Raw genomic sequence first — 16,668 nt, forward strand, 5'->3', positions numbered from 1 at the left:
GAATTATCTGTGACGCTCTCAACCTTATCACATGCCAATGTTAAAGATGCAACATGACTTGTTCAATGCTTTCAATCTCTTTTGAAACTTTATAATCGAATATACGCTTAGGTGTTCGGTCCATGGTTCATGTTATTATTGTGTTATTTCCTGATTCAGTAGAAGAAAAAAGGCAGTGAATTTCTTGGGAACGTTAGCCGTGAAAATCCCGTTGTGCAACTGCTGAAATTCTGCAATATTTACGCACTAATGTTTCTTCAAGCAATTAAAAACCCATCAGCAGTAATTGAGACAAAACGGAAAGGCTGTGTTGAAACAGGAATAATTTGTTTTTGGGGTTTCGCCTTGCCACTTTTATATGTTAGATGTTAGTTCTAAATCAAATTATCGCATTTCTGCATGTTGTTTTTGTGAAGAACGTTGGGATGTGGAACCGGATTGTCATATCGTATAAAGGAAACAAGTTTGGTGTACCTTGTTTCGAAGAAAGAATACAACATGTAGAAAATTTTCGGTGATTTTAAGAGATGAATCTGACGTATTGATTATTCTACACTTGATCAATTTGAATCATGAAGAAACTCATAACGACTGATGCAATATTTATGCATACATTTAATTTTTCATTCATAAGTGTGGAAGACATCGAATCACAAATCTGTGGTGATTATTAATAGCGAAAAACAATTTGTTGAACTCGTGAGAGGATGATAATGAAGGGGTTAATAAATGTAAAAGCTATTTGGGTCACGATGAGGAAACAAATCCGCATCTTTTCATTTGGTTTAGACATCGCAATCTACAACTAGTAAATTGCGCATGATTATCTGTGTGAAAAGTTCTAATTTTTCTTTTCATTTTGTTTCGAATTGAAATTTCAAATCCTTATCAAAAATGTACAGTGTATTCCGTATGCGTTGCACAGATTATCACAACAGTACGATGATAAATGAACAACAAAACTGCGACAAGACTTGAATGTCTTGGATGTTACACTAAAAGTCATTACCTCACCAGTGTACGAAGATTTCAGAAACTCAGTTTCATTGCTTTTTTATCTGACTTCGTACATTACAATGGAAACGATTAACGTTTTTATTTCGACTTATAGCATATTCCATAGCTACATCTCTCTGTTAACAACACTTTTCAAGGTTCCCCGGGGTTCATGATTCAGTTCCCTTTTGTACAACTTTTACGTAAGCGACAGCGAGTGTTCTTGCTGGAAATTGCAACCTAAGGGTGGGTTTAGACTAGTGATATATTCATGTGAAGAAATATGATGAGATTTATAGAAATCGCATCAATTGTTTACACTAGCGTGAACTTCTATAATGAATATATTCATATTTTCGGTGAATTTATTCACCTGAAGTAGAACTGCATCCAACTTTAGTGATTTCTCACCAGTGAGAAATTCACAAGCGTTTACATATGCTGAATTTATTCAAGTTATATATACCTCGAATAAGTGTATCATATTTATTCTCACCCGTTTACACCTATATTCACGTGAATAAATCCATCTATAGCTATAGATCTCCCTAATATAAACCCGCCATAAGACAACTTGCAAATGATGAAGTGGTGTCTGTCGTTGTATCAAAAGAAACAGACCAACAAGAACTTTTTTTACCTTTCTAGGAAGCATAGACCAGCAAAATCAAAGCTCCAGCTTCTGGGTGAGATGACCACTCAGTCTATATCAAGCATTTTGGGGTCATATTCGACTCCAAATGTACATGACACTTAGGAGCTAAGTTCGTTCTAACGCTCTTCGATGCAAATGCATGATTGGGATGATTGATACTCAACTGACGGGTTCTTCGTGAACGAATCCACAGGTATTGAAGTGATCAACGCAATTTCCAGCAACCACCACAGCCTTCGGTTTCCTTGCTTAGTGAAAATTGCTGAATTGATAGCACACCCTGTAGCTTTTCCAGACGCTGATGTATCAATCTTTTGACTGGGTCCCTTCACGTTGCTCGATTGCAGGCAACTAGAGGGCTGATTCACTAGTAACGCGTGTATCAATTAGGCCGACGATGTTACGGATGGAGGATAAGTGCAATTCCAAATGGAATCGTCAAAAAATGCAGATTTTTAAAAACATGTATTTTTGATTCGAATGAAAGTTTGTATTCCGTTTGAGGAAATATGAGTTTTCCACAGCAATTGGGAATTTGTTGACTCAAGCGTAAATTTTGAAAAGGGCGTATCGATTTTAGTAGGAGAAATCTTTGATAATTTATATCTAACTATGAGTCGTACCGAAATAGTGTTTTAGAAAGAGTAATAGCGTATTGATGTCTTAACATGAAAAAAATATACACTGAGAAAAAAAATTAGTACTCTTTTTTTATTTACAAAAAAAACTTTAATTTGCAATATCCAAAATACATATTTTTTAATGTTTTTTTAATTTTTTCATATAAAATAGAAGTCATGTAGAAAATTTTAAAAATGGGTCCAAGATGGTAAAACTATTTTTAACGAACTTTGTGGAGCATCGAATTTTTATGAAATTCCGAAACTTCGAATTTTTGTATGTTAACAATCATTTTTAGCCACAAATTATGATTTCTGATGTGATTTAAAACAAAAAAGCTCATTCTAAATCTCCTTCTAAATGTAGCCATTCTCGAGATATTTTAAAAAAAATTAATTTATTGTCTTTTTTATAGTGAATATTCCCTTTCAATATGTTTGTCGTGTTATACAGTCATGTTCATGAAATTTTATGAATTTGCTTATAATTTCCAACAATTTTTCCAAATACATCATTATGGTAAAAATATATGTTTAGAAGTTACGTTGAAAAACTTTTGAAGACATGTGGGTTAACACAAAACGTAGCGATAATAAAAAATCTTTTTTTTTTTATTTTAGTACAAACTTTTAACATATTATTCGTGTTACACAATCAAAACACGAACAGTAGAATCGAAATCCCAACAACAAATACACCTTGTTGATTCAACCGGACGTTATGGGTACAAATATAATTAACTTGTTTACGTTATGCCTAGATTATACCTGAAGTCAGGTATCTCTAAGCTACATCTGTATAGGTATATAAAGTCAGGTATCTTGAGGCTACCTCTGTACAGGTCCTCAGGTACCTTTAAGGTACCTCTATAATGTATATAAAGTTACTCATATTCAAACATCGTTCGTCAGTCGAACAATCTTCCTTATATTTAGAGTGAATAACAATATACCACAATGGACTACAAAAATTTTTTGACGTAGGACTACGTCTAACCGGAAGATATAGGGGGTGAAATGGAAATCTAGGCACTGAAGTAGGAAGTAGGAAAAAATGCAAGATTGGGAACGCTTATAACTCGAGCATTTCTCAATAGATCGCAAAGGTTTTTGCATCAATTGATAGGAAATATATCTACGCATCTATCATAACGAATAACATTTCATTTTTCTTGAGATAAATAATTGAATAATTGTGAAATATCAAGCATTGTCCAAATGCACTATGTGGCCATTTTTGATTGGTCCATTTTGTGCTCCTCAAATCGTACCGACCAAAACGGGCAACCAGAGCAGCAGCGAAATAGAATGAAGCACGATTGGAAAGGAAAAAGAAAAAAATGAACGAAACATTGGTCGCAGTCTCACACATGCGTAATTCTCGAGCCAGTCAGCTTAAAAATCCCCGCTCCGCTGCCGTAACGATCATTCTCATTCAAACCGTACACCACATCGGTTCGCATCACAACACATCAACAAACCAACCCAAGCAGCCATGTCTGGACATGGTAAAGGAGGAAATGTGAAGGGAAAGGCAAAATCCCGCTCGAACCGTGTTGATCTGGAGTTCCCCGCAAGGGTAGCTAGGCCGAGCGTGTTAGTATCAGTGCACCAGTCCACCTAGCCGGCGTTATATAGTTTCGGCCGCCGAAGCGATCGAGTTAGCTGGCAAAGCTGCTCGCGACGATAAGAAAACCCGCATTCGGAACAGAACACATTCGGTTCGGTGGACATCAAGACAACAGGCAGTTGCAGCGAGTGGCAAACGCAATCGCAAAACGGCATCAGGTAGCAGAAGAAAAAAAGTTTGTTCTTTATACAAACTGCTTTGGTGGCAAATCCAGAAGGCGGCATCGAAGGCGTTCGAAATGGTTTTTTTCAAAACCACGAGTACTAAGTTTTCTAAATTGGAACCATTCCATAAAACAAGGCGCTTTTCAGGGCCATTAAAGCTTCCAAAAAAGAGTTTAGGAAATACAGTTCAATGCTTTCTAAAACATTATCCAAAATAATAATAAAACACGAATAGATTTTTTCATAATTTGTTTGCCAGGATCTGATGAGTATGTGAATTTGGCAGTTGTTCTGAGCTTATTGATAGTTGGGGACTTTCCTGATTATTCAATTTTCACCAATTCTTAAATTGTTTCCAGATCAAAAGTACAGTAATTTACAATTAGTTCGACATTTAGCTAATTGGACGGACATGTAATGCGACTTATTTAGTTGGACATTTTTGTAAACATAGAGATCCAAATTATGACCCCACATTGAAAGTCGACACTGTACCACTGTCATCGCAAATGTTCAATTACAGGTTAAAATCGCCTCCAATGCGACACTGAGTGGTGCTCCGGCACGTCGCATTGAATGTAATTTACTGTACAACATGTCACAAAGCTGGATGGGAAGAAATTTTCCAACTGTGAAAGCTGTGGCGAGTGGCAAACGCAATCGCTAAACAGGAAGGTTTAGCCGAACAAGATGGGGATATCAAGTGATAACAAAACAATAAACTCTTTAGATTGAAGATAATTTTGTGATCCTGAAAAGGACCCTTTTTAGCCTGCATGTGAATCCAACGAGCGAACAAATCGTAATGAATGTATTTTTTTGCCATCGCTCCCTTTTAACGCTCATTCGTTCGTCTCGTTGGACTCGTCCCTCTGGCTGAGTCTGCCGATTTGTCTCTATCCTGTGAGTGTGTACCGCTAGAGTATAAGTGATAACAAAAACACAACACCAAAGGTTCTTTTCAGAATCATCAACATATTCAGAAAGAGTAAACAGTAAACTAATCCATTTTTCAGGTAGATAGGTAGGTATTCACGTAGGAGAAGAAAATAATACAATATATTTTAAATATATATTTAACAAAAGCTGTTCCCTTTGTATAGTCCTACGTCACTCCGGTTATGTCCCCGACATTACCCACCCGTCTTTTTCGTGTTGTAGACCGTTTCCGAAAAAACGTTAAGAAATGTTCATCTGAAAAACGTTTCTTAACCGTGTCAATGATTGTGAAACTTAAGTCAATGGGATGCAATATCCCGAACAAAAATTCAATGAAATTTCTAAAGGTATTAAAAGAAATCTATTTTCCTTTTCACATGAAGAAGACGAAGAGTCGATCTTTAAACAAAAGGCAAAAGAGTTTGATGAGATTATCAATCAACTCAAATAGAAATTTCACCACACAGAGACAACAAGATCAGAAAAAGTTAGAATTTTAACAGTTTTGCCTAGGTATTGGTCCGTGCAAAAAATGGAAGTAGAATTTGGCGTTAATAAATATATGGCAATTCAAGCCAAAAAACTGGCAAATGAAAAAGGTGTATTGTCGACACCACATAGCAAATATGGACCAAGTTTAAGTGAAGATGTTAAAAATCATGTTTCGGAATTTTATAATGACGACGATATCAGTCGATCATTACCTGGAGAAAGAGACTATGTTTCTGTAGCCAAAGATGGGAAGCGTCAACACATCCAAAAAAGGTTATTAATAACATCATTACGGGAAACTTTCAACAGACTCAAGGAACTTAATCCAAATTTCAAAATTGGATTTAGCTCTTTTGCATCAATGCGTCCGAAGCATTGCAAATTGCTGAGTAGTTCAGGAAATCATAAGAGGCGAACCAGTCCAGGAGGCTGAAAACCTCTCAAATAAAGAATAAAAAAAAAGGAAATCATAACGTTTGTGTTTGTACATTCCATGAAAATGTAAATCTTATGCTTCATTGTCTCAAAAAATATTCCTGAACATTGAATGCAAAAATAGAAAATCTAATTTGCAAGAAAATGAGGTTGTTGTGATTTGCGATTTTTCCGAAAATTATTCATTTGTGCTTCAAGATGAAGTTCAAAGTCATCACTGGAACAATGATCAAGCAACAATCCATCCATTCGTTGTTTATTATGGAGATGAAAAAGGTTCTAACGACCATGCAGCAAGTTATCATAATGTGTATAGAAATATAAGAAAATAATGAAAAAATTAAATTATATACAACAAAATTGTTAGTTGATAAAAATAAATGTTGATAAAAAATAAATGCTAAAAATTCTAGTATTATTATTAGTATCTCTTGAACTCCGATAAATATAGGAATTATTTGACCAAATTGCAGAGAATTTTATTTTTTCCTTTTATGAATGTTTTGATCTGTTGGCGCAACATGTATAACATATTAAAAGTTTATATTAAGATAAAAAAAACATTTTTCAATATCGCTACGTTTTATATTAACCCACTTGTGTTCAAATGATTTTCAACGTAACTCCTAAACATATATTTTTACCGGTGACCGGAATAAATCGCCACAGTAAACAACTGCAACAGAAACAACCGCTTAGAAAAAGTGTAGTAGGCTAGAAATATTTGGCGCGGGAAAAACATCATGTGCCTCACATTTCTATTATAAATTTATTCTCTTGTTCTCGTTTTTCGAAATTTATTCTGAGGACAATGTAATGGGGACGAAGTCCCCATTTGGCGAGGATAAGGAATCGAGGCGGCCCATGCCGCCAAGATGACGCAATCCGAGTCCACCGCCGACCCGCCGTCGGAAGCGGCGGTGTCTCGCACGCAAACCTGGGATCCACTGATTGCCCGGTTAGTTTGAAACATAGGATACGATCCTTTAGCAATGTCCGACCGAGCTCTAGCGAGCGTCGGACGGTATACGTCTGCCCGGGGCGTTACGTTTGCCTGGGGCGATACGTTTGCCCGGTTAATTCTTGTTTTGAAATACAATACCGCGCCACAATATTTATAGCCTACTACACATTTTATAAGCGGTGGTTTCTGTTGCAGTCGTTTTCTGTGGCGATTTATTCCGGGAACCATTTTTACCATTATGATGTATTTGGAAAAGTTGTTGGAAATTATAAGCAAATTCATAAAATTTCATGAACATGACGGTATAACACGAAAAACATATTAAAAGGGAATATTTACTATAAAAAAGACAATAAATTAGAAATATGATTCAAAATATCTCGAGAATAGCTGCATTTAGACAGAGATTTAGAATGTGATTTAAAACATCAGGAATCATAATTTGTGGCTAAAAATAATTGTTAACATACAAAAATTCGAAGTTTCAAAAATTTATAAGAATTCGATGTTTCACAAAGCCCGTCAAAAATAGTTTTACCATCTTGGACCCATTTTTTAAATTTTCTACGTGACTTCTATTTTATATGAAAAAAATTAAAAAAACATTAAAAAATATGTATTTTGGATATTGCAAATTAAAGTTTTTTTTGTAAATAAAAAAAAAGTACTAATTTTTTTTCTCAGTGTATATTTTTTTCATGTTTAGACATCAATACTCTATAACTCTTTCTAAGACACTATTTCGGTACGACTCATAGTTTTTGAGATATAAATTATCAAAGATTTCTCCTACTAAAATCGATACGCCCTTTTCAAAAGTTACGCTTGAGTCAAAAAAATCCCAATTGCTGTGGAAAACTCATATTTCCTTCAACCCAAACGGAATACAAACTTTCATTCGAATCAAAAATACTCATGTTTTTTTTTTTTTTTTATTTATATCGTTTATTTTTACAGGCTCAGTTACATAGGTTTAAAGGAGCCGAACTCCTTACTGTATTGTTACTAGTATATATACATTTTTCCTTAATTCTAATGTTAATAATATAGGAAACCGATTACTCGCGGTCAACTCGAGTTTAGAAGGGTGACATATTTTCTTCAGGAAAAGGAGGGGATATGAGGATATGTTGACATTGATCACACTCACACTCTCAATCACACTCATCACACTCAATTCTTAAACCTATCTTATATCTAATATGTATTTACATTTCATCTTATTCTTAAGAAGGGATCCGATCTCTCACAAAGGAAAAGGAAAAGGAAAAACTAAGGGTATAAGGACAATCACACACGAAGATCGATAGCTTTAAGGAATACATATATTTGGGACATGTAATCAAGGTCTAACCGAGCCAACACGTCTCTCACCGGCACATTGGGCTGCCTTCCTCGGGCCCGAAGGGTGACTACTAAATTCGATCTGGCGACAAGATACAGCTCGCACGACCAAACAACGTGCTCGATGTCGTGGTAACCTTGGCCACAAACACAAAGATTGTTGTCGGCAAGATTAATACGAAAGAGTAGCGCATCTAACGAACAGTGATTGGACATGAGTCGGGAGAAGGTGCGAATAAAGTCCCGACTCAAGTCCAGACTTTTGAACCATGGTTTGAGGCTAACCTTAGGGATAATCGAGTGAAACCACCGGCCCAATTCATCTTCGTTCCATTTGCGTTGCCAGTTAACTATGGTATTTTTGCGGACTAAAGAATAAAATTCATTGAAGGCGATTTGACGCTGATAAATATCGCCTTCAATTGCACCTACCTTTGCTAATGAGTCAGCCCTCTCATTACCCAGAATTGAGCAATGTGAAGGGACCCAGACAAAGGTAATGACATAACAGCGTCTGGATAAAGCACTCAAAATTTCTCGTATTCTCTCAAGGAAGTACGGCGAGTGCTTTTCCGGCCTCACTGAACGGATAGCTTCGACAGAGCTAAGACTATCCGTTACAATGTAATAGTGTTCAACAGGTCTTGAGGCGACGCTGTCCAGCGCCCAGTGTATCGCTGCCAATTCAGCAATATACACTGAGCAAGGATTCTGAAGACTGTGTGAGGTGCTAAAAAATTCGTTGAACACTCCAAATCCTGTGGACTCATTCATAGAGGACCCATCAGTAAAGTACATATTATCACAATTGATATCCCCATACTTTGCATCGAAGATCGTTGGAACGATCCTCGATCGAAGATAATCTGATGTTCCATGGATATCCTGCTTCATGGACAGATCAAAATGCACAGAGGAATTGATGTAGTCAGGAAAACAAACACGGTTGGGAATATACGAAGAAGGATCAACCTGCATGGAGACGAATTCATTATATGAGCTCATGAATCCAGAATGAAAATTTAGCTCGATCAGCTGCTCAAAATTTCCGATCACCAATGGGTTCATAACCTTACACCGGATGAGGAACCGAAGAGATAATAAATTGAAGCGATCTTTTAGTGGGAGTAGGCCTGCCAAAACCTCGAGACTCATGGTATGCGTTGAGGGCATACATCCCAACGCGATACGGAGACAAAGATACTGAATTCGCTCGAGTTTAATGAGGTGTGTTTTGGCAGCTGATTGAAAACAGAAACTGCCATACTCCATCACTGAGAGAATAGTTGTTCGATACAACATTATAAGATCTTCGGGATGGGCTCCCCACCAGGTGCCGGTAATTGTACGGAGAAAGTTTATTCTTTGTTGACATTTTTTACTCAGATACCTAATATGGGCCCCCCAAGTACATTTAGAGTCGAACCAGACCCCAAGATACTTGAATGACATAGCATGAGTGATCGGTTTACCCAAAAGTTGAAGCTTTGGTTTTGCTGGTTTATGCTTCCTAGAAAAAACCACCATCTCTGTTTTCTCCGTGGAGAATTCGATCCCTAGCCCAATGGCCCAGGTTGAAAAATTGTTCAAAGTATCTTGTAAGGATTCTTGCAGGTCGGATTCGTTTGATCCTACGACAGACACCACTCCATCATCTGCAAGTTGTCTTAGGCTGCAATTTTGTGTAAGGCAATTGTCAATGTCGCTTACGTAGAAGTTGTACAAAAGGGGGCTTAAACATGAGCCCTGGGGGAGTCCCATGTAAGAGACCCGACTTACTGCCGAATCTCCGTGAGAAAAGTTCAAATGTTTCTCACAAAGCAAGTTATATAACATATTATTCAATAGAGGCGGCAGACCCCGAGATTGTAATTTGTCTGACAAAACCTCTATTGAAACAGAATCAAAGGCCCCCTTTATGTCCAAGAATACTGAAGCCATTTGTTTTTTTTCGGCGTAAGCCAGTTGAATTTCTGAAGAAAGCAACGCAAGACAATCATTCGTCCCCTTGCCCCTGCGGAACCCATATTGTGTATCTGAGAGTAGGCCATTCGTTTCAACCCATCGATCAAGGCGAAACAAGATAATTTTCTCCAACAATTTCCGTATACAAGACAGCATTGCTATTGGGCGGTACGAATTGAAGTCGGACGCGGGTTTTCCGGGTTTTTGAATAGCTATAACTCGTACTTGTCTCCAATCATCTGGAACAATATTATGCTCCAGAAACCGATTGAATAAGTTCAACAAGCGATGTTTCGCCACATCAGGGAGATTTTTCAGCAAGTTGAACTTAATTCTATCCGATCCCGGAGCAGAATTGTTACATGAAAGGAGAGCAAGAGAGAATTCTACCATCGAAAACTCGGAATCAAGATCGCACCTATCTTGTGGTATATCTCGAATAATTCTTTGCACTGGAGCGGAATCGGGACAAACCTTTCGTGCAAAATTAAAAATCCATCGATGTGAATATTCCTCGCTTTCATTGGATGAAGAGCGATTTCTCATGTTTCGAGCCACTTTCCATAATTTTTTCATTGACGTTTCTCGTGACAAACCTCCCACGAAATTTCGCCAATAAGCACGTTTTTTCCCTTTGATCAAGTTTTTAAATTGATTTTCAAGGTCCAAATACTTCTGAAAATTTTCAGGGGTTCCACGTTTCCGAAAAGCTTTAAATGCATTCGATTTATCTCCATAAAGCTTGGAACACTGGCCATCCCACCATGGATTGGGAGGCCTACTCATGTTTTGTCATTTGTCTATTTCATAATTATAATTGAAATCCCAAAACAAAAGATGTAATGATAGGCAATATAAATTATAGAATTTTGTAAGCCAGTAGGTATTCATTTATTGCGGATGAGGGCAATAAACTAGGATGCTTCGGCCGCTTATGACCGATATAAAAGAAAACAAAATAGTTGAAAACTGTAATCCCCAAGAGAGGTTGTTTACCACTCAGAATAGGGAAGAAACAACAAATATAAAATATACCCTGAGAGCCCCTCCTTTAAGGTACTAGATTAGGAAACAAGTAGAATGGTCTGTGTCTACAGGCACGGACGAAAGCTTGACGTAGGACATTGAGGACAATAACTTTTGAATTGAGTTTTTGTAACTGTTTAGAAATCCGTAAATTCAACTCTTTCAATTTTCCAAATGTTGGCTCTAGGAAATATATATAGTTGTTATAGAACTGAACTGAACTTACCTTAACCGAGGGTGCTCCCTTGCGAAATTCTGAAGAGTACTATAGTGCACTGATCCCAACTGGGGTTCCTCATACAGAGGGAAGGGAAAGGAAAAAAGATAAGTGATTTAGGGAAGTATAGCTGGCTAAATAAAACCATTAGCACTCCTTGATAAGATATCGTGAACTGGCATGCGTGACTGTACCCCTTCGAACCTCCTAATCGACAGCGTTCCGTCCAGTGCAATTTGTTTTCCGCATGTATTCAGTTCAGCTGCACTTCATTCGTTCCCAAACAGTTCGTTCGAAATTGATTCGTATGGTGAACTACCGTTCTTTGAAAAAGAACGATCGTTCGTTAACTCTTTTTGGCTTACTAGTTCTTTCGTACCGTTCGCGAACGATTCGTCTATCTATACCATGGGGGCTAACGCCTGCATTATATGTGAACATGTTGTTTATTGCTTCCCATAACGCAAACAGTGGGCAAAACCCGAAAGCATACCTGGTTTATTAGTGAAATTGTTTACTTGTTTTACTTTCTTCACTGTTTGTGTTATGGTAAAAATTGCTGAACAAATTTCCCATATAATGGTATACAGTATAAAATATTTCGCAATAACGATTTTACGTAATACAGTAGAACCCCGATTATCCGCGAGCGGATTCCATTGTAATTCTATAGAGCTTCCCAAAATTTGCCAGTGAGCCGTAGGTGCTTGCTCTTTTATTTTGGTCATAGCTTTCATACTACCTGGCAGCTGGTACACACGATCTTGCAGATGGATAGTTTAATGTTTTCTGTGTTGCTAAAACATAGTTTTCTAACTGAAATATCTGTATTTCTTGTTTAAACCTCATTTGCAGTCGTATATCGCGTTATCCGCGATTTTCGTTTTTCGCGGAGACCTAGCCAGACTATTTCGCGGATAATCGGGGTTCTGCTGTATGCATTTGAAATCTCTAAATTTTTCGTCACATTTTTCGAAGAGTGACCCCCCTTTATAGAAATCAAAAACGTAGTCCTAAGTAAATATGTATAAATAACGGTCGGATACTAAAATTTAGGATTTGTTTCGAGGCCCTTGTACTCAATAGCAAACGAGCCCAGAGAGAAATGAGAGTGTGTATGTGTTAGATCTCTCTCTCTCTCTCTCTCTCTCTCTCTCTCTCTCTCTCTCTCTCTACTATAGATCTCTTTAGGATAGTTCTATTGCATCTCCGGACATAAAACATAAGTTTGGTGAGGAAGTGATGATTTCTAAGCCATAGTTCAAACCAGTGGGTTTAACTATCAATCAAGATGTGCATCAGAACAAATGTTTGAACAAAATTTTGTTCCCGTTTCAACAAAAACATCGTGCAGATGAACAATACTTGTTTCGACTGGATAAAGGCGAAATTACGCAAAAAGAACACAAGCGTTCTTGAATAGATTCCATTTGTACCCAGAAACTTCAACCCGACAAATCTGTCTCAGTGTCGCCCAATCGAAGATTTCTTCGGGATTTTGGGCTCCTTGGTGTACAAAAATAACTGGAGAGCCACGAATTGCAAACAGTTGAACCAAGAGCTGCATTCGCAAAGTTTATATGTAGGCCGTAAAACACTTCGGTTCCTATATAAAACGGAAGCTTCGCCGAACAGCCGATGGGTGAAGTATCCTTAATTTCAATAAATCCTATCTTCTTCAAGTATGTTTGTGTTTTTGACAGCTTGAGAAAGAAATTCCCAAATAAATTCCCAAATAAAAAGGATGCATATTGTTTGAAGACAACTGGGCGACGAAAGTGTTGAAGCTGTCGATCTTCGTGTGTCTACTTAGATTCTCTCATCTTTCCGTAGAGAATATGTCACCCTACTAAACTCGATCGGGTAACCAGCCCAGTGGGATTTTGGTAGTATGCAGGGAAGAGGGCTTGCATGCGACTGTTCCCCATGACAGGGGTTGCTGATCACTGTCCTCGTGTCAGCGGGAACTTTAAACAGAGCTGTGCACGAGGGTCCTCTGACGAGTATGGGGTTTGGTGCAGGCCCTGCAAGCCATCCATAAAATGAAACGCACAGGAAAGTTCGCAAAGAAATCCCAGACAGGACTATCGGACAATGCAAAGAACACGAACTAGAGATTGGGAACTCGGAGCATGGAACTGAAAGTCTCTCAACTTTCTTACGAGTACCCGAATTCTTTCAAATGTATTCAAAGCCCGCAATTTCAACATCTAGCGCTGTAGGAGGTGAACTGGAAAGGTTCGATTGTGCGATCGTTTCATGGTGATGATACCATCTACCAGAGCTGCGGCAACACACACGAGCTGGGTACAGCTTTCATCGTGGTCGCTGGCCAAAACACGACCTCAAAATCGTTATCGATGATTTGAACGCTCAGGTCGACCAAGAGGAGGAGTTCAGACCGGTAATTGGTTGGTTCAGCGTGCGACTCGACAAAACTTGGAACGGTATCGATTGAAGCGAAGGCAGTAAACACATCTCTTTCGGGAAAAAAGCGCCACCTGGAAGAGAAAGAGTGCGAGAAGATGGAGCTGATTTATCGTTCTCGAGAATCGTGGAAGTTCTTCAAGAAAATAAACGCCTCACGCAAAGGCTTTGTGCCACGGGTTGAAATGTGCAGGAACAAGGAAGGAGGCATCCTAACGAACGAACACGAGGTGATCAAAAAGTGTAGACAGCACTACGATGAACACCTGAACAGACAGGAGACCAAGACGGCGTTGAACATAAACACACCAGTGCAGTGAACAACGACAATGTACCACCCCCGACGGCTGAAGTTGAGAAGGCCGTTAAACAGCTAAAGAACTGTAGGAGGTGAGATGAAGACAAGAAAATAAATGGTTAAATAATTGAGATAGTTAAAATATATAAATATATATTGACTATAAAATGCTTGTGTTTCATCTGTTTTTGATCTATGGTGTAGTTTCGACTGAGAACATTCCTCCAAAAGCAAGGAGCGGAAAATGATATAAGAGCGAGAAGAGGAAACTCTCAAATTTGTCTCTGTTTGGACAAACGTTGCCAAATGCCTTTTTCAATAATCAGGATGTATGAGAAGTAACAATTAGGAAAATCTAGAACGTTGGCACCATTGGTCTGAAAGAGAATCATATAATAAGAGAGCGAAAAATAAACAACTATAAAATATTAGGCTGTCAAAAAAGTCCTGCGGTATTTCCGCGAGGTGTCGTTGTAAGCGCGTAGTTCTAGTTGTATTCATTGTATCGAGTCATACTATAGCTTGTTGGAAAGGTATTTTTGCGCGCTATAGTCCTTGAAAGTGTTTTGTTTGGTTAAGTCGTTCGTGAGTTATAGTGTCGCAAATATGGAGCAAAATAAAGATAAAATCCGACATATTTTACAGTACTACTATGACAAAGGCAAAAATGCATCTCGAGCTGCCAATAAAATTTGTGCAGTTTATGGACCCGATACAGTTTCCATTTCCACCGCACAACGATGGTTTCAACGTTTTCGTTCTGGTGTAGAAGTCGTCGAAGATGCGCCACGCTCCGGAAGGCCTGTCGTCGAAAATTGCGACAAAATCGCAGAATTAGCCGAGAAAGACCGGCATAGTAGCAGCCGTAGCATCAGCCAGGAGCTGGGGATAAGTCATCAAACCGTTATTAACCATTTGAAGAAGCATGGATTCACAAAGAAGCTCGATGTATTGGTGCCACACACGTTGACGCAAAAAAAATCTTTGACCGTATCGACGCATGTGAATCGCTGCTGAATCGCAACAAAATCGACCCGTTTCTGAAGCGGATGGTGACTGGCGATGAAAAGTGGGTCACTTACGACAACGTGAAGCGCAAACGGTCGTGGTCGAAGCCCGCTGAAGCGGCTCAGACGGTGGCCAAGCCCTCATTAACGGCCAGGAAGGTTCTGCTGTGTGTTTGGTGGGATTGTCAAGGAATAATCTATTATGAGCTGCTTCCCTATGGCCAAACGCTCAATTCGGACCTGTACTGCCAACAACTGGACCGCTTGAAGGTAGCACTCATGAAGAAGAGGCCATCTTTGATAAACAGAGGCCGCATTGTCTTCCATCAGGACAACGCCACGCCACACACTTCTTTGGTGACGCGCCAGAAGCTCTGGGAGCTCGGATGGGAGGTTCTTTTGCATCCGCCGTATAGTCCGGACCTTGCACCAAGTGACTACCACCTGTTTTTGTCCATGGCGAACGAGCTAGGTAGTCAGAAGATAGTCACAAAAGAGGCCTGTGAAAATTGGCTATCCGAGTTTTTTGCCAATAAGGAAGCGAGCTTCTATAGCAGGGGTATTATGAAGTTGGCATCTCGTTGGGAACAAAACGGCGCATATTTGACTTAAAACAGATGATTGTAACTAATTTTATGAACAAATGAAAATTCAAAAAAAAATACCGCAGGACTTTTTTGACAGCCTAATATCTCTTTGGCTGATGCATGCGGCTAGTTCGATGGAACGGGATTCTCTTGAGTAAAGTTGAAAGGAACGGTCGCGAAATTAGACAAGAAGCAGAGAAAGGATACGACAAGAACCACAAAGCAACTGGTAAGGACGGCCTCGCAGCGGATGTCTTCAAGGGACGTCCGGGAAAGGTTGTAGAATGTATGCACCGATTGATATCCAAGATATGGGACATGGAACAGTTACCGGAGGATTGGAAAGATGGGGTAATTTGCCCCATATATAAAAAGGTGACAAACTGAATTGTGCAATCACGATCCTTAATAATTTCTAAATAATTCTGTATCAGACCAACTTTAGCTGTCTAGTATATAGTGTATAGTAAACAAATTTGTGGGAAATTATCAGGTCGGATTCAAGCCCGTTTGCACGACGACGGACGAAGCCGCATATGATACAATCGACCGACGACAGCTATGGAGTATCATGGAGGAACACGGCTTTCCTCAAAAGCTGACTAGACTGATTCAGGCAACGATTGACGGTATGTGGTACAGTATGAGGATCTCAGGTGATCTGTTGGAATCCTTTGAAAATCACATGGGACTTCGACAAGATGAACTCTGCTGTTTGCTCTTCAACGTGGCACAGGAAGTTGTTAGGCAGAGAGCGAGCTCCAACATGCATTACATGATTTTCAACAAGTCTTGTCAGTTTATCGATGACGTGGACATAATCGGAAGAACACGTGTGACGGTAGCGGAATTGAGTACCAGTATACCAAAACAATATACGGCGGTGTACAGGAAAATGGAAT

The sequence above is a fragment of the Toxorhynchites rutilus genome, chromosome 2, assembly GCF_029784135.1.
Source record: "Toxorhynchites rutilus septentrionalis strain SRP chromosome 2, ASM2978413v1, whole genome shotgun sequence".
NCBI lineage: Eukaryota > Metazoa > Arthropoda > Insecta > Diptera > Culicidae > Toxorhynchites > Toxorhynchites rutilus.